Source organism: Lathyrus oleraceus, chromosome 7 (assembly GCF_024323335.1).
Source record: "Lathyrus oleraceus cultivar Zhongwan6 chromosome 7, CAAS_Psat_ZW6_1.0, whole genome shotgun sequence".
NCBI lineage: Eukaryota > Viridiplantae > Streptophyta > Magnoliopsida > Fabales > Fabaceae > Lathyrus > Lathyrus oleraceus.
Window position 1 is genome coordinate 333038925 of NC_066585.1, and position 24363 is coordinate 333063287.

The 24363-nt window shown below is 34.1% G+C and overlaps 1 pseudogene; it reads left to right on the forward strand.

Annotated features, from left to right (window-relative positions):
• The first annotated feature begins 245 nt into the window (after window positions 1–245).
• Window positions 246–23265, forward strand: LOC127103667 (protein NRT1/ PTR FAMILY 5.10-like; annotated as a pseudogene).
• Window positions 23266–24363: the final 1098 nt, after the last annotated feature.

Genomic DNA, 24363 nt, shown 5'->3' on the forward strand with positions numbered 1-24363 from the left:
TGTTTAATGATGTTATTATTATTAAGATAGAGGGTTTAAATATTTACATCGCAGGAATATTAAGAGAAAACACTCCTAGATATTATTTACCATTAGAGCCTTAAATAATGAACAATTATTTTTTACTAGATTTCTCACTTCTGTACTAAGAACATGTCCTATAAGGTATTTAATTATACACACCATTCAAATTGAAAGAAACATGGACACTGTTTAACAATAACTATTAAATATCTCATGCAAATTTACATGAATTACATGGACTAGGCTTGCTAACATTATCAACAATACTTCCTTCCCTTACAATTTGTTCTCCTCAATCACAAGTAATCTTATTCTTCACCTCACTATATATCTTGTTGCCATTGGACAAGGTGGACACCAACCTTGTATTCAGGCTTTTGGAGCCGATCAATTCGACTAACAACATCCTAAGGAGCATAGAGATAGAAGCTCTTTCCTTAATTGGTGGTTTTTTGCAACCGCTACTGGCTGCATATTAACACTTCCCATCTTGAACTATATACAAGATAATTATAGTTGGGTTCTTGGATTTGGAATTCCTCTTGTTTTAATGATCATTGCTTTGATTGTTTTCTTGATGGGACCAATGACCTATAGGTTTAACATTAAGGATAATGACAAGAGTCCATTTCTTAGAATTGGTCGTGTATTCGTTGGGGCTATAAGAAATTGGCAAGATACCTTACCGTACATGGATATTAAAGAGGAATGTGATGGAATGCTTCCCCGTCAAAGACCCCAACAATTCAAGTAAGAATAATAATGATTATTTTTTCTTTATTTTCTAATTTCATTTATAGCAAGTTTAATCTTATTGGTCGCATTCTTAATCCATCAAATATGATGCAATATGTTATATATAGTGCATCTTCTTTTTGTTTTACAATGAGAATATTGATCCTACATTTTTCTCATCATTTTGTTTTACAATGATATTAAGATTGATTTTAAAATTGGTGATAAAATGAATAAGATGATGATGATAAATGAATGTATATAACTTTATATATAGATCCTAAGGTATCTAAGATAACTCATTAACAACAATTACTGCTTGTCGCATTTGATTCCTATATCATCCAAAAGATATAAGAGTCATTGTAGCTCACATGTTGCACTTGATAAGGCCTGATATTCTGCTTCAGATGATGACCTTGAGATGGTTGGTTGTTTTTTTGCTCTCCAAGATACTAGTGAATTTCCTAGGAAGAAAATAAAACCAGTCGTTGATCTTCTTGAATTAGAACAACCTGCCCAAGTTGCATTTACATAGCCTCTAATTTGTGTATCAGAGCTTCTAGGGAACATAATACCTTTATCAAGGATTTGTTTTAAGTATCGAATATTCTGCAAGTTGCTCGAAAATGAGTGACAGTTGGTGAGTTCAAAAATTGACTCAATTGCTGAGTGGCTAATGCAATGTCTAGTAGTATTCACATACAAAAACTTGCCCATAAGCCTTCAATAAGTTGAAACATCATTATAGGGTTGATTGTCATCTTGGTGAAGCTTTGTGGAGGGATCAAGAGGAGTGTTGGTTGGTTTTGATGCAAGGAGCCCAGATGATTCAAGAAGATCTAAACAATATTTTCTTTGTGAAATGCAGATACATGACTTAGAGTGAGCCACTTCTAAGCCTAGAAAGTATTTGAGAAAACGAAGATCCTTCATTCTGAAGCTTTTGTCTAGGATGTTGTTGTAAGTTCAAATCTCTAAGAGAAGTGTATGCTATGATGATGTCATTAACATACATTAAGAGTGAATTAATGTTTTCTCCATGTTTTAGAGTGAACAAGGAGTAATTAGAGGTGTATTCATGATAACCTTTTTGTATGAGTAGTTTGAGTCAATTTCTCATACCATTTTCGACTGACCTACTTCAAGCCATATAAACTCTTTTGCAGTTTGCATACTTGGTTTTGATTTGCTTGGACACCATCAGGAACATTCATGTAAACATCTTATTGTAAGTCTCCATGCAAAAAAGTGTTGTTGACATTTAACTAATGAATGTGTCAATTCTTTTGCTACGAGAGTTCTAATTGCTGTGAGTTTTGCTACACGAGAGAAAGTATCAAAAAAATGCAACCCTTATATTCGATTGTAGCCTTTGGCCCTTAATCGAGCTTGTGTGTTTCAATAGAACCATAAGCTTTGTGTTTCACATATTAAGGTTTATCAATCAATTTCCAAGTATTATTAGCAGCTAACACATCTAACTCAACTTTCATAACCTTCAACCAATGATCATGTTTGCATGCTTCTAAGTATGTCTTAGGTTCAGCATAATTAGTGATAGACATAGCAAAATATTTTTGTGATGAGGATAAATGAGCAAAAGAATGAAATAGTGCAATAGGGTAGAAGCAACATGAAGAAGATAACTCCTTGTGACTTGAAGAATAATTGCATACATAGTCAAGTAAATATCACGGAGTATGTTTTTATCGGGTGGGTCTAATGTGAGTTTTGAACTCTTAGGGACTATGTGTGCATCTTCAGTAGGTGGCGTGTTATCATGTTTAGGTTCAGTGTCAATAGTCTGGTTAGAATTATAAGGTTCCCTTCAGTTGTTTATTTAGAGTTGTTAGGTGTGGTTTCAGGTTTAGGTTTAGGCATGGTGAAAGTGTCGGTGAGAGTTATGTGATCATTTTGGTTGAAATTTGTATGTTCGGGTGGGGTGGAATGTCCTAATTTTGTATGGTAGGTCCAAGTTGTAGGTGAAGAATAAGATTGATAGGGTAATATATGTTCATGGTGTATAAGGTCTCCTGATACAAAGATATCTTTGATGTTTATGTCTAAAAGGATTGTGCCTTTCATACAAGTATTATAACCAAGGAAGACACACTTTCTTGCTCTAGGGGCAAGCTTAGTTCTATGCGCATGTAGTGTAGAAGCATAGACCAAAGATCCATAAAATTTCAAGCCATGTATGCTAGGGCTTTGTTGATTCATGATAAAATATGGAGATTTGTTGTTAAAGACAAGGCTACGGAGTCTGTTCATAATATATGAGGCATATAGAGCATCAAAAGACCAAAATGGCGTAGGTATATTGGATTGAAAAAGGATGGCTTGAGAAATGTTCAAGAATTGATAGAATAGCAATTGGACCCCAAATATCAAAATGTATGAGATCAAAAGGAAGTAAAGCTTTACTAGACATGTTTGGAAATAGTAGTTTTCATTATTTTTCAAATTCACACACATCACATACAAATTTTGAGTTAACATTTATGAAATGAAACTGAGTATGTAATGTATTCATTCTATTTACAGATATCTGGCCAAGTCTAATATTCCAAATTGCATTATCTGGTAATGTAACATAATTTTTGCTAGAACTACATACTATCTTATTTGATAAGACTAAGTAATACAAGTTTTGCACCTTGTCACCATAACCAACCATCTTCTTGGTGCTCCTTTCTTGAATGAAACAAGAGAGACCCTTAATTTCGAATGTGCATTCAAATGATTGACACATATTTGACATAGAAATCACCTTAAAAGCAAAGGAATGTAGGTAGAGTGCATATGACAGAACAAAATCAGAGGAAAACTGAATGGTTCCTGCATGTTTGGCTATTGAAAATTGCCCATTAGGAATTTTAACATGAATTGGAGTGATGTCATGGTAAGAGTGAAACTGTTTTAGGGAACTACACATGATCATTTTGCTCCTGAATCAATCATCCAATAACCTAAAGTGAGATTTTGATAAGAAATGGAATAAGAAAAGCCTGGAGTTGGCTTACTAATAGATGAATGACCAATTGATGAAAAAGAGTGGACCTAATTTGAAGATGTTGGTGATTGTTTATTGATATTTGACTGTTGAAGTAAGTGTATGAGTTGCTCATATTGTTCAGAAGTGATTAATGAAGCATTTGATCTTTGTTCACTAATTTATGAAGGAGCTTCCACATCTTATTCATTGCTACCCGTGGAAGTGTGGTTTGCAAATCTCTTTTGCATATGAGGGGAACCCATGCTTGGCATATCACGTGTCGATAGTGTGGTTTATCTTGTCACCATGAGTACAAACTCAATTGTTGCATTTCTGAAAAGATTCTGAGCCATAAGTTTTGCCTTTGAACCTCTGAAAATCTGCAGCATTGACAATGGAAATTTCTTTAGGTTCATTGAAGTTTACTTGTCTGTCATGTTGAAGAACCATAAAGAAGATTTTGCTCATAGGTGGAAGAGGCTCCATGAGTAATATTTGAGATTTTACAACATCAAAATTGGGATTTAACCCAGTCAAGAAAAAAATGCATGCATAGTTGTGTGATGCTTCCTAGCACTGCGCATAGCTTCACAAGCATATTTGTTGCGACGACGAGTACAAGTATTAGAAGATAAATTTCAATTTTTTCCCATGGGATCTTCAAGTTTGAATAAAATCAGTTACATATTTGTTGCAACGAGTACAAGTATAAGTTAAGGCTACAATATATATATCTAGAACTCCCAGACAAGTTAGTTGGGGATAGGGTGTGCAAAAATATGATTAACCAAATTATATGACTAAACTGAATTGCATTGCACCATAAAATAACTAAACCACTTGAATGGTTAATGAACTGAACCATTTAAATTAACCAATTATAATTCAGTTTAAAACTGGTTCATAACAAGTTTTCTTTTATAAACTGCTTTAGTTATAATTTTTTTTTAATAAAAAAAAGAAAAATTATTAAGAGTGAAAAAAATAGAAATTAAAAATATTTATAATTATGAAAAGTAAAAAATATTTTATTGAAAATTAAAAATAAAATTATAAAAAAATATAGTTTTTTCAGAAAAAAAAATTGAAAATAAAATATTTTGTATTTCATAAAATAAAAAATAATTTTTTTCTGAAAATAACTTTTTTTATTCATTAAAAAAATATAATTTAATTTGAAATAAAAAACATATTTTTTCAGAAAAATAAAAAATTATTGTTTTTTGAAATAAAAAAATTCTGAAATTTTTTTTTTAAAAATAAAAATTTCAGAATAAAATAATTTTTGTAGTGAAATTTTTTCCCAAAAATTTTGAAATATAAAAATAAAATATATTTTTTTTATTTTTCCGAAAATAAAATTCGAAAAAAATTTATTCTGGATTTTTTCCCCGAAAAATTAAAATTAAAATATTTTTTTAAAAAAAAAATTTGCATGAAATTTTAAAAATAACTATTCAGATTTTCTTTTTCAAAAAAAAAAACTTAACTAAATTTTATAAATAAAAGTTTTTTTTAAAAAATTAATTATTTTTTATGAAATTAAAAAAATTGATTTTAAAAGAGTTCAAATTATAAATTTGATTTATAATTGCAAACTGATTATAAACTAGTTTATAAATACAAACCGGTTATAAACTAATTTTAAACTGAATTGAAACCATTTTAGCAATTAACTGCATTTTTTTTAAAATGGTTATTATAAACTGAATTGAACTATAAATGTGGTTTGATTCAGTGCAGTTCATGAACCACGAACACCCCTGGTTGGGGAGATAGACCTAATATATAGTAGTCGCATATGTGTGTCATCAACAATATGAAAACTATAGATGATGTAGGATTAAGGACACAAGTTATTTAAAATCATATGACATATGATATGATAAACCACAATTTAGACGAGGTAAAGTCTTTATTAAAGAAGTAGTCTCCCGACTAAGTGAGGAAAAACATTGCATACTTCTTAGTAAGATAATAAACCTTTGAAATGTTGAATTATAATTCCTTGTGTCGAAGTAGGTTGCTCAACAGAAACAAGGAAGTGTCGAATCACCTAGGTGTCAAAATATCGAAGAGTATTCGTCAGTGATGTTAGACTTAGCTTTATTTGTTTATTTAGTTGAGTTAGTTAGGTTAGTTTTAGGCCTTGGTTGAGAAGCAAACAAACCCAAAATCTATAAATAGGGAGTAACCCCTATTATTGTATATACTTGACTTTTACAGTTGCAAAAGAAATAAAGAATCACATTTTGTGAGCAGAGAGTTACTCTACATGAACTCTTCTTCTTCTTCCCCTACTTTGATAAAACCTTAATTCCATTTCTTCCTCAATTTTCATCTTTTCTTTCTTTCTTCAAATATCAATTTTGCAGCAGAATTCTCCATGGGTTTTGGTGAATTTTCAACATCTGCTATAAGAGTCTGGTTGAGCGATTCTTTGAAGGATAACATAATGAATCATCCGAACGAGCATTTTCTGGCAAGTCTCCAAATTATGAAGAATCAGAATTACCAAAAATGGTGCAAGCAGACAAAGATTGTCTTTTGTTATCAAGATCTTTGGGATCTTGTGAAGAAGGGAGTGACGCCGCTTGCAACAAATGTGACAGATGAAGAAAAAACTGCACACAAAGAATTGAAAAAGAAAGATTATAACGCTCTCTTTATAATCCATTAATGGGGTTTGAATTGGGTTTTAAAAACAAAATCTTTTTACCAACTCAAAAACTCGACACAATCAAAAGAACAAAGAGAGAAAGACACAAGGATTTTTATCCTGGTTCGCTTGAAATCGAAGTTACTCTATTCCATCCGCCAAGGTGATTTTTCCTTATACACAAGGACTTAATCCATTATAATCAAACAGATTACAAAAATCCAAAAGAACAACTTTCTTTGTCTTCTCAAGGATCTGACTACAACTTACTCTCCTAAGGAAATCACAAAGAATAACTTTCTTTGTCTTCTCAATGATCCGAGTACAACTTAGTCTCCTTAAGGAAATCACAAATAACAACTTTCTTTGTCTTCTCAAGGATCCGACTATAACCTAGGTTCCTTAAGGAAATCAAACAAACAAGTTTGAATACAAAGTTTGTGTTACAAGTTGCTTCTACACAAGTAGATTTTACACAAATGAAATACAATCACTTAAAGAAAAGTATGCACAAATTTAAGAGTTTTTCACATAGAAACAGTCTTGTAAAATGTTGTAGCAGCATTAGCATTTTCTTCAAGTCTCCGAGTCATACTTATATATCATAAGAAAGAGATTGTTGGGGGGAAAATTAGGGATACCAAAAGAGCAGTTGTCCACTAACGTATTAGTGACATGTGTGATGAATAGTACTGTCTTTCGCCCATGTTTTCAGGAATGGAAGGAATATTAGATTTGTACTATGTATTATTTGATCACGTATCCAGTTTAATCTTATCTTCAAATTCATTGGCTTTTGATGAAAAGTTGATGAAACATGAAGAGAAGAAACACAAAGTTGAAATCAGAATCTTCAGTCAGAACCTTGACCACATTAGCGTATTTCTTGAGATCTTCAAACTCTTCAGTCAAGTAACAAAACTTTAGAATCTTCAGAATCCTCAGTCAGAACCTTGACAGTGTCAGCGTCTGGCTTGAGATCTTCAGAGTCTTCAGCTAAGTAATAAGACTCCAGAAGCTTTCCATTCTTCATAAGTTTGATGATCAGAGTCACATCCAGAAGCAGAAGCGAAGAGATCATTGCAGCAACAAAATAACGTCTTTCCAAAACTTCTCAGGAGTGAATCAGCACAGAAGCATAAAGAACATTGCAGCAATAACATAACGTCTTTCTGAACTTCTTAAGAGTGAATAAACACAGAAGCAGAAAGAATATTGCAGCAACAACATAATGTCTTTTAGAACTTTTCAAGAGTGATTCATTGCAGAAGTGAATTTCAGAACAATTATTCAGAAACTGGTGATGTTGCACGTCATAAATTTAGAATCAGAACTGGATATCAAAGCTACACAATAACTAGTAAAAAAATTGTTCTCAAACAAATACTACATTGTTATCATCAAAATTAAAAGGTATAGTTGCAGAACCAAATCTTGTTCTAACAATCTCCCCCTTTTTAATGATGACAAAACCATGTAGTTTGATGAACAGTTTTGTAGAGGGTAATCACAGAAAGATAAATCACACAGAAGCACAAAGCTCCCCCTGAGATGTACAATCCCAAAAAGATAAAATCAAAATGAAAGAACACTTTCCTGATTAACCTTTTTGCAGAACCAGAATGATCTTCTAACATAATCTGGTTTGTCTTTTGAAGTTGCTTGACCTTATCCAGAACACTGGCTGTCAAAGTTAACACTCTAATGAAATTTACTTCAGAAGCTTGGTTCTTTTTGAAAGAGCTTCAAAACCTAGTTAACAACCTTTTTAAAAGATCTTTAAGAGATTTTGATGTTCTTGACTTTCCCTGAAAAACAACTAACAAAATATGATTCGAAGTAGTTGTTAGGAGAAACATTAAAAATGTTTGGGTTCTGATTCACGAACATAAGTATATAAAAATCAATTACGTTTCTCCCCATTTGTCATCGATAAAAAACACATAGACAAAATAAAATAAGGAAACAACATGATTTTATTGATACCAAATTCCAGAAGGCATAACAGTACAAAAATACTTAGAAAAAATAACATAAAAATGCATAAAATTTTGAGGTTCTGAGGCGAAGGAGCCGGCAGTCTGGAGAGAATCATTTCGAACAAAAGATCCTGCTTGTCCAAGCGCTGTCTGACAAGATAACTTTCTTCCTTCATTTCAGCAAGAGTCCTCAAAATTGGTTCAGGAATTATCCCAGAATAAGTTCCAACAACATTTTGATTCTAAAAAAGAACAATTTGTTATTCTGGCTCACTGTCTTGAGCTTGTTGTTGATCTTTAGAAGCAACTAGCTTTCCTCTGTCAAACTGAGCAGAAACATATTCCATGACTAACTTTGGATGTCCAGAATCTTCCCCAGTCTCCTTTGCTTCTTCCTCAATTTCATGAGTAGGAATACAAAATGGAGCACATGGGAGACCTACTAGAAGTGGCTGCATCAGATGCCTTGGATGACTATTGGGCAAGACCAGAAGTATCCTTCAGAATCAATGCTTTATGGATCTCACTAAGAGGCACATCATCCAAAACCATTTCCATTTTCTTCTTCTTTTTAGGTGGTTTAGAAGTTCCTTCTCCCTGAGCCACTTTCTTCTTGTTGCTTTTCTTCCTCTTCCCATAAGCAACAAGGTAGGTTTCTGGAAGGTTGAAAGGATCAACCAATGGATCAACTCCTTCCTCAATGCAGGATTGTTCTCATCGGTGACAGAGTTAGGAGGAGATTGATGTTGTTGTTGTTTATTTTCAACCATTGTAGAAGATGAACAATTGCAGGAGATGAACAATTGCAGAGAGAGAGAGAGAGAGAGAGAGAGAGATTGGCGGTTTGAAAGAGAAAAAAGTGTGGGCATATTGTGAGCGTAGTGTGAAATGTGAGTGAAGTGAGTTTATATAAATATTTTAGTTAAGATGAACACAAGAGATACACCGCCATAGGGGGAAACATAAAAGTTTTAACCTAGTTCCAAGAAGGAGAAACCCAATGTGTCACGCCATCATCACGCATGCTCAGAAAGTGGGACAACTGTCACCATTAAGAACCACATGATATCAAATGAAATGGCAACCATTAAATGGAATAACTGTTCACAATCAAGAAGACGAATCCATAAGATTGCTTCTGATCAGAACCTTTCTGATTCATGAAACTTCCTCACTTCAGAAAGCTCACGTCTCATAATCAAACAACACTAAATTCTCAGAACCTAATCAAGAGTTCTAGAAGCTTAACATTCTGATAACATATTTTCATTCTGGATAAGAGTCCACATATAAATTTTTCAGAATGGAAACAAATCTATCCTCAGCAAGGGGTTTTGCAAAGATATCAGTCTATTGATGGTATGCATTAATAAATTTTAAATGGAAAATACACTTCTGAGCATAGTCACGTAAAAAGTGATGTTTAATTTCAATATGTTTAGCCTTGGAATGCAAGATAGGATTCTTGGATAAACAAATAGCAAAAGTAATATCACAAAGAATAGGAATGTTACCCTCAAAAATCTGATAATCTTCCAGCTGACTCCAGAAGCTGCGATATACTTAGCTTCGGCTGTTGAAAGCGCATTTGTTGACAGCCTCTTACTAGACCACGAGATTAGATTGTCTCCTAGAAATTGACAACTTCCAAAAGTACTTTTCCTCTCTATTCTGTCTCCAACATAGTCAGCGTCGTAATAACCTACTAACTTGTATTTACTTGATTTTCTATAAAACAAACCAAGATTAGTAGTACCTTTAAGATACCTAAAGATTCTCTTAACAACAGTTAAGTGAGTCTCCCTAGGGTGTGATTGAAAGCGAGCACACAAACAAACATTGAATAAAATATCAGGTCTAGAAGCAGTTAGATAAAGTAGAGAGCCTATCATACCTCTAAATAGCTTCTTATTTACCTTACTACTTACCTCTTCCTTCTCCAGAATGCATGTAGGATGCATTGTATTTTTTTGCTTGCTTGCATTCTGACAAGTTAAACTTCTTCAGAAGTTCTCTTGTATACTTTCTTTGATGGATGTATGTTCCTTCTGAATGTTGATCAATTTGAATCCATAGAAAGAACCTAAGTTCTCCCATCAGACTCATTTCAAATTCATCCTGCATTAACTCAGCAAAATCCTTGCACAATGAAGCATTAGCAGAACCAAATATAATATCATTAACATAAATTTGCACAACCCTAATATCATTCTTAAAGGTTTTTCAAAAGTGTGTTGTGTCCACTTTCCCTATGGTAAAATCATTTTGTAAAAGGAAGTTACTTAGTCTTTCATACCAAGCTCTAGGAGCTTGTTTCAGACCATATAATGACTTTTTAAGTTTGAAAAAAAATCTGGGTTTTGAGAACTTTCAAAAACAGGGGGTTAGTGCACATACACTTCTTCAGAAATGTACCCATTCGAGAATGCACTCTTAACATCCATCTGATTAAAAATGATGTTATAATTTACTACAAGCAAAACTAAAAGACAAATATACCCTAACTTGACAACTGGCACAAAGGTATCTGTATAGTCTATACGTTCTTGTTGACTATAACATTATGTTATTAGTTGAGCGTTGCTTATGACGACTTCACCTTTCTCATTGAGCTTGTTTCTGAACACCCATCTGGTTCCAATGACATGGACACCCTTTGGTTTCTGAACAAGATCCCATACGTTGTTTCTGGTGAATTGATTTAGTTCCTCTTGCATAGCTAGAATCCATTCATTATCTAGAAGAGCTTCATCAATAGATGTGGGCTCTATCAAAGATACCAATCCCATAAGATTTTCTTCAGAAGATTTGAACAAAGATCGAGTTTTGACTGGTGCATCTTTATCTCCCAAAATCAATTCTTCATAATAAGAAGTTTTTGGTCTACTCTTCTTATGATGAGTTGGACCAATGACAGCTTCTGGTTGAGTCACTTCTGACTCTTTTGCTTCAGTGTCCTTAGCTTTTCCTTCAGAGTCTTTATCTCCAGAATTTGTATCCTAGGATTTTGAAAAATTGATCTTCATATCTACAAATTTCTTAACTAGCTTTGACTTTTTCGGGTTAAGCTTATCATTGAATCTAACATGAATTAATTTCTCGATAATTCGTGTCTCAGTGTTAAAAGACTCTGTAGTCTTTTGAGCATTCAGAATATCCTAAAAATAATCACTTATGTGCCTTACAATCAAACTTTCCAAGATTCTCTTTAGTGTTTAACATAAAACAATCACAGCCAAGAGGATGGAAATAAGAAATGTTGGGCTTTTTGTTCTTCAATAATTCATAAGGAGTCTTACCCATAATAAGTCTAATAGAAATCATGTTATGAATATAACATGTTGTATTAACTGCCTCTGTCCAAAAATGCTTAGTCATATCAGTTTCTTGGATCACGGTGCGAGCCATTTCTTGCAAAGTCCTATTCTTCCTTTCTACAACCCCATTTTGCTGTGGAGTTCTAGGACATGAGAAATCATGGGAAATACCATTTGTATAAAAAAGATTTTCAAAGTTTCTTATTCTCAAATTCGCCACCATGATCACTTCTGACTCTGATTATTTTGCAATCCATCTTTATTTGCACTTGTAAGGAGAAGGTAGAGAACACAAGAATGTGATTCATCCTTGTGTTTCAAGAACTTTACCCATGTCCAACGACTATAGTCATCAATGATGACCAATCCGTACTTCTTACCACTGATAGAGTCAGTTTTCACTGGGCCAAACAAATCAATGTGCATAATCTCTAACAGTCTAGAGGTAGAAACAATAGTTTTTTGCTTTGAAAGAAGTTTTAGAAAACTTTCCTTTATGACATGCTTCACAAAGAGCATATGAAGAAAACTTCATGTTGGGTAAGCCTGTGAATAATCCAAGCTTATATAGCTGAGAAATCCTTCTCATGCTAACATGACCCAAACGTCCATGCCATTCCCATTTCTCCTCATTAACAAACACTAAGCATTTTACATTTTGATCCTTAAGATCAGAAAGTCTGATTTTATAAATGTTGTTCTCCCTATTTCCGTTAAAAAGAACTGTGCCATCTTTTTGATTGATAGCCTTACAGGACTTTTGATTAAAAATAATATCATAACCATTGTCACTAAGTTGACTAAAAGACAATAAGTTATGCATCAAACCATCAACCAAAATAATGTTAGTAATAGAAGGGAGATTACCATTACCAATAGTTCCAGAGCCAATGATCTTCCCTTTATGGTTTCCTCCGAATCCAACAAAGCATCCAGGCTTAAGTTCCAAATCTTGAAACATATGCTTTCTTCCTGTCATGTGTCGCGAGCATCCACTGTCCAGATACCATAACTGGTGTCTCAATCGATCTGTTAAGGATGTCTTCAACATAAATGATCTTATCCTTAGGTGCCCACTTTTTGGGTCCTCTTTTGTTAGTTTTCCCAGAGTTTTTTATAACCTTGGGTTTTTGTGCAGCAGGATAATCAAGGGGAATTTGTGCATGATATTTGGGTTTCAGAACTAAGTCCTTCTTACGTGTCTGTGCAGGTTCCTGTGTTTGTGCAGAACAGTCAAGTCAATGCCAGTTGGCACGAAATGTTCATAGAGAGGTTTCAAATTTTACCTTCTGACTTTCTTCAGGTTTTCTAGTTTTTGTACGACCTAGACCTTTCTTACCATTTCTACTAACTCTATAGATCATGAAAGCCATTTTTATTATATCTATGCTTTTATCCAGAAAGTACTGGAATGATCTGTCATATCTGATGATGCAATCAGTACCAGAAGCTTCTGAGATTATTTCTTCCTCTACTTTTGATATTTGACTTTTCAAAGCAGAGTAGTTACTTTCTAAAAAAAAGACGTTTCCGTTTAGGGAGGAAATATCCTTCTTAAGCTCACTACAGGTTTCAGAAGCAACAACTTTGACTTGTCTAAGGTCCTTGTACCTACTCTGAAGACTTTGGTACTTTTCCAGCATTTCAGAAAGACTTGACTCTAAATCAGAACGAGATAGTTTAGAAAATACATCTTCAGAATCGGAGTCTAATTCTGACTCTAACAACACTTTGTCTTCTAGTTCTTCAGAACCTTCAGGATCAGTTGTAGTTTCCATCAATGCAACATTGGCATGTTCCTCATCAGAATCTTATGATTCTTCCTCAGCTTGATAAGCCATTCTCTTCTCAGGTTTGGACTTCAAGGCAACATATTTACCTTGCTTTTGAGCTTCATCTTCCTTGAGTTCTATCTCATGGCTTCTTAAAGAACTAACAAGTTCTTCAAGACTTATATTATTCAGATCCTTTTCCAACTTCAAGGAAGTTACTATAGGTCTCTATTTTTTGGGGAGACTTTTGATGATTTTCTTGACATGGTCAGCCGAAGAATACCCTTTGTCCAGAAACTTGAGTCCTGCGACAAGCATCTAAAACTTTGAGAACATAGTCTCAACAGTTTCATCGTCTTCCATTTTAAATGCCTCATATTTCTAGATTAAGGCTAAAGCCTTTGTCTCATTGACTTGAGCATTCCCTTCATGAGTCATCCTCAGAGAATCAAAGATAGACTTAGTATAAGAGATATCATTAGGCAATATTGTTCTAGCCTTATGATAATTCTTGAAATCCTTCTTTTGTTAATCTGTTATAACACTTCTTGCTTTATTGTTTCCTTCAACATTTACTGGGTGAACGTAGCCATCAACTGCAACATCCCAGAGATCAACATCATATCCTAGAAAGAAACTTTCGATTTCGTCTTTCTAGTAATCAAACTTTTCACCATCAAAGAATGGTGGTTTAGCGTTGTAGTGATCTTTATCGTTGTTGTTAGCAGTGACCATTATTTCTCATACAAACTAGATCTATACTGAAAACGATGAAGTGTTCTTAAAACTTTACCACAATCAGAATCGAAGCTCTGATGAGAATTGAAGGTGTAAAAAACACAAGAAAGTAGGGGTTTGAATTGGGTTTTAAAAACAAAAGATTTTGACCAACTCAAAAACTCCACACAATCAAAAGAACAAAGAGAGAAAGACACAAGGATTTTTATCCTGGTTCGCTTGAAATCAAAGTTACTTCAGTCTACCCGCCAAGGTGATTTCTCGCTTATACACAAGAACTTATAATAAAAAAGATTACATAAATCACAGAGAACAACTTTCTTTGCCTTCTCAAGGATCCGACTACAACTTAGTCTTCTTAAGGAAATCACATAGAACAACTTTCTCTGTCTTCTCAAGGATCCGACTACAACTTAGTCTCCTTAAGGAAATCACAAAGAACAACTTTCTTTGTATTCTCAAGAATCCGACTATAACCTAGTCTCCTTAAGGAAATAAAAAAAACAAGTTTAAATATAGATTTTGGGTTACAAGTTGCTTCTACACAAGCATACTTTACACAAATAAAATACAATAACTTAAAGAAAAGTATGCACAAATTTAAGAGCTTTTCACTTACAAACAGTCTTGTAAAATATTGTTGTGGGGAAAAACAGGGATACCAAAAGAGCAGCTTTCCATTAAAGAATTATTGACAGGTGTAATGAATAGTATTGTCCTTCGCCCAAGTTTTCAGGAGTGGAAGTAATATTTGATTTGTACTATGAACTATTTGATCACATATCCACTTTAATCTTATCTTCAAATTTATTATCTTCTAACAAAAAGTTGACGAAGCATGAAGAGAAGTAACACAAAATTGAAATCAGAATCTTCAAAATCTTCAGTCAAAACCTTGACCACGTCAGCGTCTGGCTTGAGAACTTCAGAGTCTTCAGCTAAGTAATAAAATTTCAGAATCTTCAGTCATAACCTTGACAACTTCAGCATCTGGATTGAGATCTTTAGAGTCTTTAGCTAAGTAACAAAACTTTAGAAGCTCGCCATTCTTTAGAAGCTTGATAATCAGAGTCACATCCAGAAGCAGAAGCGGAGAGATCATTTCATAAACAACATATCATCTTTCCAAAACTTCTCAGGAGTGAATCAGCACAACAGCAGAAAGAGCATTGCAACAACAACATAACGTCTTTTAGAACTTCTTAAGAGTGAATCAGGACAAAAGCAGAAAGGACATTGCAACAACAGCATAATGTCTTTTAGAATTTTTGAAGAGTGATTCAATGTAGAAATGAATTTCATAACAAATGTTCAGAAACTAATGACGTTGCACGTCATAAATTCAGAATCATAACTGACTGTTAAAGCTACATAATAACAAATCGATAGAGTACCAAAATTATTCTCAAACAAATAATACATTGTTATCATCAAAACTCAAAGGTATAGATGCATAACCAATTCTTGTTCTAACATGTGTTGATTTTGATAATTTTGAAAAGGTTAGTGATGTTGAATCAGCGAAAGAAGCATGGAAATTCTTGAAAAATCGTTTTGAGGTGGAGAGAAGGTGAAAGAGGTGAGGTTACAAACTCACAAAAGAACGTATGAATTGCTTCAGATGGAAGACAATGAAATCATAATTGATTTTTTCACTAGGGTTACAAAATTAGTGAATCAAATCAAGGTATATGGAGAAGTGTTGACATCAAGAACAATTGTTTCAAAGATCTTGAGGTTATTGGCTCCAAAGTTTGACCACATTGTAGTAGCCTTAGAAGAGTCAAAAGATTTGTCATCATTGACAAAGGAAGATCTTCAAGGGACGCTTGAGTCTCATGAACAAAGAATGGATGAAAGAATTGCCGGAAAGTCGAAGAGTGACGTAGCTTTGAAGGCGCAATCAGCAACAGAAAAGAAAGGCAAATGGAAGTGCCTTGACAACAAAGGTAAAGGAGGCTACAATAATTCAACTGGTTGAAATCAATAAGAAGGAGGCTGGTCGAATCAGAGAAGACCCTCATACCAAAGTAACCAAAGAGGCGATGATGTAGGTAGAGGAAATGGTGGTGGTCGAAAACCCGATAAAAGTCACATTCAGTGTTTCAACTGTCAGAAGTATGGTCACTACTCAAGTGATTGTCTTGAAAAACAGAAGAATCAGGAAATTGATGCAAAGTTTGCAAATCATGAAGAAGAAGAGATGTTGTTGGTGGTCACAACAAGAGATGAAGAAAGATTCCAGGACCAATGGTACTTGGACTCAGGATGCTCATCACACATGACTGGTAGGAAAGATTAGTTTGTCAACATGAAACCCTCAATGAAGAACATGGTAAAATTTGAAAATGACAATACTCTAGCAGTTGAAGGTATTGGTGATGTTCTGATTATGAGGAAACATAGCAAAAGGTCAGTAATTTCCAATGTACTGTATATACCAGACAAGAAAAGTAATTTGCTCAGCATAGGGAAGTTGGTCGAAAAGAACTACAAAGTGTCGATCAAAGACAAGATGATGAGAGTTATCGACTCAGGTGGAAGGTTAAACTTGAAGGAACCTATGTCTCAGAATAGAACCTTTAGGATTGAACTTAATGTGATAGAGCACAAGTGTCTTGCAACTGCAAGTAGTAGGGATGAACAGATATGGCACTATAGACTTGGCCATCTCAATTTCAAAGAAATCATGAACCTGAAAAGAAGAAATATGATTTCAGGGTTACCAGAAAATGACATTCCAAATGAAGTGTGTGAAAAATGTGTGCAGGCGAAGCAACACAAGAACAACTTTAGCGAAGATGCAGGAAGCAAGACGAAGGCAATTCTTGAAGTCATATACTCTGATATGTGTGGTCCTATCCAGAAGTGGATTCAATTGGAGGTAACATACACTTTGTTACATTCATAGATGATTTCAATCGAAAATTATGGGCTCACCTGATCAAGAAGAAAAGTGAAGTGATTGAGGTATTTGCCAAGTTTAAATCTATGGTCAAAAGACAAAGTGGTCGAAAGCTCAACTGGTGGTGGTGGAGAGTATGTGTCAAAAGAGTTTGACAAGTTATGTGAGAAAGAATGGATTGTGCATGAGGTGGTGCCACCCTACACTCCACAACAAAATGGAACGACAGAAAGGAAGAATATAACCATCATAATCATGGTGAGAAGTATGTTGAAAGGCAAGCATCTACCTAAACAGTTATGGGGAGAAACCGTGTCGACAACTACATATATTTTAAACAGATGTCCGAAAAAGAAGCTAGAAGGAGTTACACTAGAAGAATGTTGGTCTGGTGTCAAGCCTAGCTTAAGTCATCTAAAGGTATTTGGATCTATAGCACATAGACATGTCCAGATTAGTTGAGAAGAAAATTTGATGACAAGTCGAGTCAGATGATCCTAATAAGATATCATTTGACTGGAGGTTACAAGTTGTTCGGCCCAGTGAACAAGAAAGTAGTGATCAAAAGGGACGTGATCATAGATGACCTTAAGGAATGGGATTGGACTGAAAATGTCAAGAAGGATTTAGTGAGAATCTTATGTGAAGAACCAGAAATTGAAGTCAAAAGAGAAGTTCGACAATAAGAAGTCATAGGTCAAGCAAGCACAAGCAGACCTCAAAGAACAAGACACATGCCTGCAAGGTTGCAAGAATGTGTGATTACATCAGATGATATGGTCGATGATGAAGGGTAGCTGGTCAATTATGCTTTCTATGCAGATGTTGAACCAATCAATGCAGCTGAGGCATTAAAGGATTCAAAGTGGGTGAAAGCAATGAATGAGGAACTGAAGTCCTTCGAAGATAACAACACTTAGTCACTTATAGAATTGCCTCATTACAAGAAGGCATTCGATGTGAAGTGGGTATACAAGGTGAAGTTGAATCCCAAAGGTGAGGTAACTCGACATAAGACAAGACTTGTGGCGAAAGGATTCCTTTAGAAGAAAGGAATCGAATTCGATGAAATTTTTGCACCTTTCGCTAGGATTGAAACAATTAGGTTGATTCTTGGTCTAGAAAACATGAACAACTGGAACACATGTCAGATGGATGTGAAATATGCATTCCTGAATGGCCCCTTAGATGAAGAAGTGTATGTTGCATAACCAGCTGGGTTTATGAAAAAAGGAAAAGAAAGAAAGGTATACATGTTGCATAAAGCCCTGTATGGACTTAAGCAAGCTCCAAGAGCCGGGAATAAGAAGATAGACAGTTTCCTAAGGAAGAAGGAATTTGTGAAGTACACAATTGAGCATCGAGTATATGTAAGAATAAGCAATAGTGAATTGCTTATACTATATTTCTATGTCGATGACCTATTAATAACAAGAAGTTTCAAGAAGGAGATCGAAGATTTCAAACATGACCTAAGTGAGGAGTTTGGAATGTCAGACTTGGGAAATATCTCATATTTCATGGGCATTCAATTCTACAAGAGTGGTAGAGGTTTGATGATGCACCAAAGAAGATACGTAGACGAAATACTAAAGAGATTTGAGATGCAAGATTGAAACCCAACTTTGACTCCAACTGAGCGCAGAGTGCAACTGTTGAAAGACACAAATGAAGATGATGTCGATCCAACGCAGTATAAAAGACTCACTGGATCACTTCGTTACATTTGCCACACAAGGCCTGATCTAGTATACAATGTAGGTATGGTGAGTAGATTCATGCAGAAGCCAAAGGTATCACACCTAGCAGCGATGAAGAGGATACTAAGGTATCTAAAAGGAACTCTCGATTATGGCATTTTATTTCCTGCTACTGATGAAGGAAAAGAATGCAAGCTAGTGGGATACACCGACTCAAGTTGGTGTAGTGATGTTGAGGATAGAAAATCCACAGTTGGTTATGTGTTTATGCTAGGTAGTGCACTAGTTTCTTGGAGTTCAAGAAAGGAACCAGTAGTGGCAGTGTCGTCGTTTGAAGCAGAGTACATAACTACTTCTCTTTGTGCATGTCAAGCAACATGGATGGTGAACCTGGTCGAAGAGATTATAGGGAAGAATCATGGAGCAATTACCATGAGGATCAACAATATCTCTGTTATCAATCTGGCAAAGAATCCGATAACGCATGGAAGAAGCAAGCACATCAAAATGAGGTTCCATTATCTTCGAGATCAAGTGGCAGAAGCGAAGCTGAATTTGGAACACTATAGAACTGAGAATCAGATTGCAGATATCATGACGAATGAAGTGCAAGTTGAAGTGTTCAAGAAGTTAAGGTCTATGATGAATATAAATAGTTTAGACACAATGAATTAGGTGGTGTATTAAATTGTAATTCCTTATGTCTAAGTAGGTTGCTCGACAGAAGCAAGGAAGTGTCGAATCACCTAGGTGTCAAGATGTCAAAGAGTATCTCGACAGTGATGTTATACTTAGCTTTATTTGTTTAGCTGAGTTAGTTAGGTTAGTTTTGGGCCTTTCTTGAGAAGAAATAAAACCCAAAATCTATAAATAGGGAGTAACCCCTATTATTGTAAATACTTGACTTTTACAGTTGCAAAAGAAATAAAGAATCACAGTTTGTGAGCAGGGAGTTACTCTGCAGAAACTCTTATTCTTCTTCCCCTACATTGATAAAACCCTAATTCGATTTCTTCCTCAATTTTGATCTTTTATTTCTTTCTTCAAATATCAATTTTACAGCAGAATTCTCCATAGGTTTTGGTGAATTTTCAACATGAAATAGTCTCAGATGGATATTCTAGACCAATATTATACCAACATATAGAGGATAAATGTATGAAAGTATAAACAACAACAACCTTATATGAATAAGTCTTAGACAATTTTGGAGATTTTTCTTTCCAATTTCCCTTTTTGTTTTAAAAAGAACATTAGTCAGTACCATCACCAATATTTCTTTGGCAATTTCCTTTCTTCAAAGGAGTAACAAAAACAAATAAAGGAGGTGGATAATTCTTTTTGTGGAAGCGATTGAGAGTGAGGCTTGAGAATAATTTCTTTTGTAAATGCCTGGTCAATCTAGTATATGGGTTAGAGAACAGAGCTAGATGGCTCATCAACTTAAAGCTTCCAAACCATACTCCATTCAACGACTCTTGAAGTCTATTCAAGTTCTGAACTTCACCAAACTTTACAAATTCTTACCTATTATAGAATCATATTGAAGCAAATTTAAATACTTTCACCTTATTTATGTCGTTATTTCCAAAAACATCTTAAAATTAATGTAAGTTCTATTTTATATTTATCCATTAATTCTTAGATACAAAAATGTCACTGAGGATATTTTTAAGGATGTACATCAGGATCCGGTCTAGAATTAGGTCTAGAATTGAAAATTTATAAAGCATATATCTTTTGTCCTTCGTGTAATGCTAGTAAATTTCGTTGGGGATTGTTTCTTTCAGACATTGGGTGGCCGATGTTAGGGATGAATTTGCTTTGAGGGGCTGTTAGTCGAGATGAAGGCTTTATTGAGGGGTTGCCCATGGAGAGATCGGCCATGATTGTTGAGTTAATACATCTTCATCCACAACTAAGGGATCCTCATAGGGATCTTCTTCTGCTTCATTTTTGCATGGGTATCGCCAAAATCTTTTTCGACCTTAGAACGTGTCAACCTAATTATATGGAGAAAGCAACTATTTGGTTTGATAAAGAGTTATGAAGATTTGTTAAAGACGTTGTGGTTGGTGGATGTCTTTTCTTTTGTGACCTTCAATAGAAGATGGCTTCTTTACCTATTAGAGTTGAGGGACTGGGTTTGTACTCGATAGTAGAGGTTGTTGCATAAACATTTGTGGCTTCTAGGACCCAATTTTGGGTGTTACAAGATCATATATTGAGAGACAGTGGGATATATGGTATTGACCTTGATTTTGATAGAGCTTTGGATGGTCTTAGATTTGTGATTCCAGATTTTGACCCTAGCGATTTTACTAGAAAGGACATTTTCCCTCCTAAAGCACAACATGTTTTGGCAATTTCCTTTTTTAGTAAAAGTTTCAGGTCATAGATGTAAAGTGTGACATGACCACTAGCCAAAATGCAGTTTTTGGTTGTTTGTAAGCAACACATACTAAATATTTTCTCCTTGTTATCTCTATTGATGGTCTAGGCTAACATATTTCCTCGATAGAGTACCGTGCCATCCTTAAATACCGACTTATGATTCCCTTATTTCTCGTTGATGAGGTTTGTTATGCTTGTCGCAAGGCGTGCTTGAATACATTTGGGGAACACGCCATTCATTGTAAAGAGCTTCCAAGATTAAAAAAATCGAAATTCCTTTGTTAGGTACGTCTTATTTGATATATTTTGGCATGTCGGGGTATCTATGAATAAAGAGGCATGGATTTTTGACTTACCCATAGGAAAGGAGATCGACACTTAGGTTAGTAGATATTCTTGTGTACGGGTGGGTAGGACGGAAAGATGCATGTGTAGGCATGACCGGGGTTTCTCCGTTGGTGAGACTAAAGATTGGAGGTTTTGCTATGGGACAAACAACTCTCAAAGTCGCTTCAAGTAAAATGGTCAAGCATTAGAAAACATGTTCTGACAATCAACATGTTTTCATACCATTTATCTTTGACACTTTTAATTTTCTAGTACCACAAGCAATAAATATTTTATAGAGAGTGCAAAGGCTCATGCATAGAAATGTGTCTCCTAGGACAATAAATATAATTCTTAAGAAGATTGGTTTTGCCACCCTAAGAGAGATAACATCGCAATTTATTGTCAGTTTATCTACTATTTCATGATTATATATTATAGTTATGAATGCTTTATATCATAAAATAAAAATAATTTCACTTAACTAAATATTTTTTTTTGGAAGTATGATGAAATTAATTACATAGGACTTGTTCTTGATGTTTGATAGGTATCCCTAAATAATTCTTATCTTACATGGAATCATAAAGTCTATAAATTAATGAAAAAAACTAAGACACACACTAAAACTAAATAATTCTAACAAAAATTCGAATATGTTATAACAATGAGAAAAAAAGATACACACTTGCGGTGTAAAATACTCTTACACCGTCAATCAATCACTATTATGTATTCTACCAACTCACTTTGATATTTTAAAGTTAATTGTGTGACATAACTAAATGATGAATTCATATTGGATAACAGTGTAAATCAGAAGATATCATATTTAAAATCAAGAATTTTATATAAAAAAATCTTTTATCTTTTGATTTAGCTTGTCTTTCTACATTGACAGCTTCCTCAACAAGGCATTGTCATCACCAAAAGGATCTAAAGAGGAAAATAATTGTAGCATTAGCGAGGTTGAAGAAGCAAAGGCAATATTAAGATTTATTCCAATTTGGAAACTAGTTTATGGCATTTTCTATGCTTAAATTTCTACATTCTTCACCAAGCAAGGGAAATCTATGGATATACTAGTATTTCCCGGTTATAACATACCTCCGACTTCACTTCAAATTATAAACGGTGTCCGCGTTGTTCTCTTCATCCATATATATGACCGCATATTTGTGCCAATAACAAGAGCTATCACTGGAAAACCTTCAGAAATCACAATGCTTCAAAGAATTGGAACTGTAATTTTTATATCCATATTCACAATAGTAATTGCAGCCTTTGTTGAGATTAAAAGACTTAAAACAACGCAAGAGTATGGTCTTGTTGATGATCCTAATGCGATTGTTCTAATGAGTATATGGTGGTTGGTTCCTCAATACTTTTTGTTTGGAGTTTCTGAGGTTTTTACTATGGTTGGTCTTCAAGAATTTTTCTATGATCAAGTTCCAAATGAACTAAGAAGCATGGGGCTTGCACTCTATTTGAGTATTGTTGGTGTTGGAAGCTTTTTAAGTGGATTTCTCATTTCTCAGATTCAAAATTTGAGTGGCAAGGATGGTCATGAAAGTTGGTTTTGTGACAACATCAATAAAGCACATTTTGGTTATTTTTATTGTCTTTTTGCTGGATTAAGTGTGGTGGGGTTTACTTTCTTGTTTACTTTGCAAAATCATACACTTATAATCACAAAGGTTCCATCACACATGCATAATCATTGCTTATTTTTTCTATTATGTCATATTTGTAAATAAGTGTTGCATGTTATGCATTTTATTTTTTCTATTATGTCATATTGGTAAACAAATATTGTTTGTTATGCATGATACATTAATGTTATTTTCTTTTTTCTTTCGAAATGGCCAATGATACAAAAAAGCTTGATAACATCGAGTAAGGTTTAATTAATTGTAAAACTTGATAAAATTTCAATAATGTTGTATATATTATGTGTAATATTAGGTAAAATATTGGAATGTATGGCATGATTATAATACTCTATATTGATTATGCTCTAAATAACTATATTATCATAAGAAATCCAGTCAATTAGATCTTCTGACACATTGGTTCTAACCTATGTTTGAATTTGGGCATTCCTCTCAAAGTTTGTACGAAACAAAAGGTAAGAAAGATAGGCTCAACAATAAGGGTCGTAGAAGAACAATAGGGGTGGTAGAAAAAGTTGGACTATACTCTTAAAGAAAACTACCCTAATCAAAGTTAATGTTATGCAATATCTGATAAAATCCCTTAAACTAGATTTGCACATTATTAACCCAAAGGATGACATTTGATTTTTTCTCTCCATATTTACTTGTGAATATCAAAAAATTGGATTTAATTTTTTCTTCTTCTTGAAATAGAATACTTTTTTCTAATTTTCATGTAATGGTGATGTATATTATACTATTTAATTATTTTTGGTTCGGATAGACGGACTCGTAGGAGAATTTTGAAAATCTGTTGCCCGAATCAATAAAAATCAGGTTTCATTGGTTTGATTCGATTTTTACCCGAACTAAAAAATTGCTCAAACCAAACACCATGGTTTAGTTTCGGTTTCAGTTTGGTTCAGATTTTCCCGAAATAATGAACACCCAGAGCAAGAGGTAAAACCTCTCACAACGACACTCACATCTGCACGCGTTGACATAAAGTATGAGCACACTAACACATGCATTGTGATGGGTAAATACTTTGCAAGGTCAATAATAATTTTTTTTATGTGATGGATAAAATTCCTCGTACTTTACATGATGGATTTAAATTATTAAATTGTTATTCGATAGATACAAATCATAGCATATTC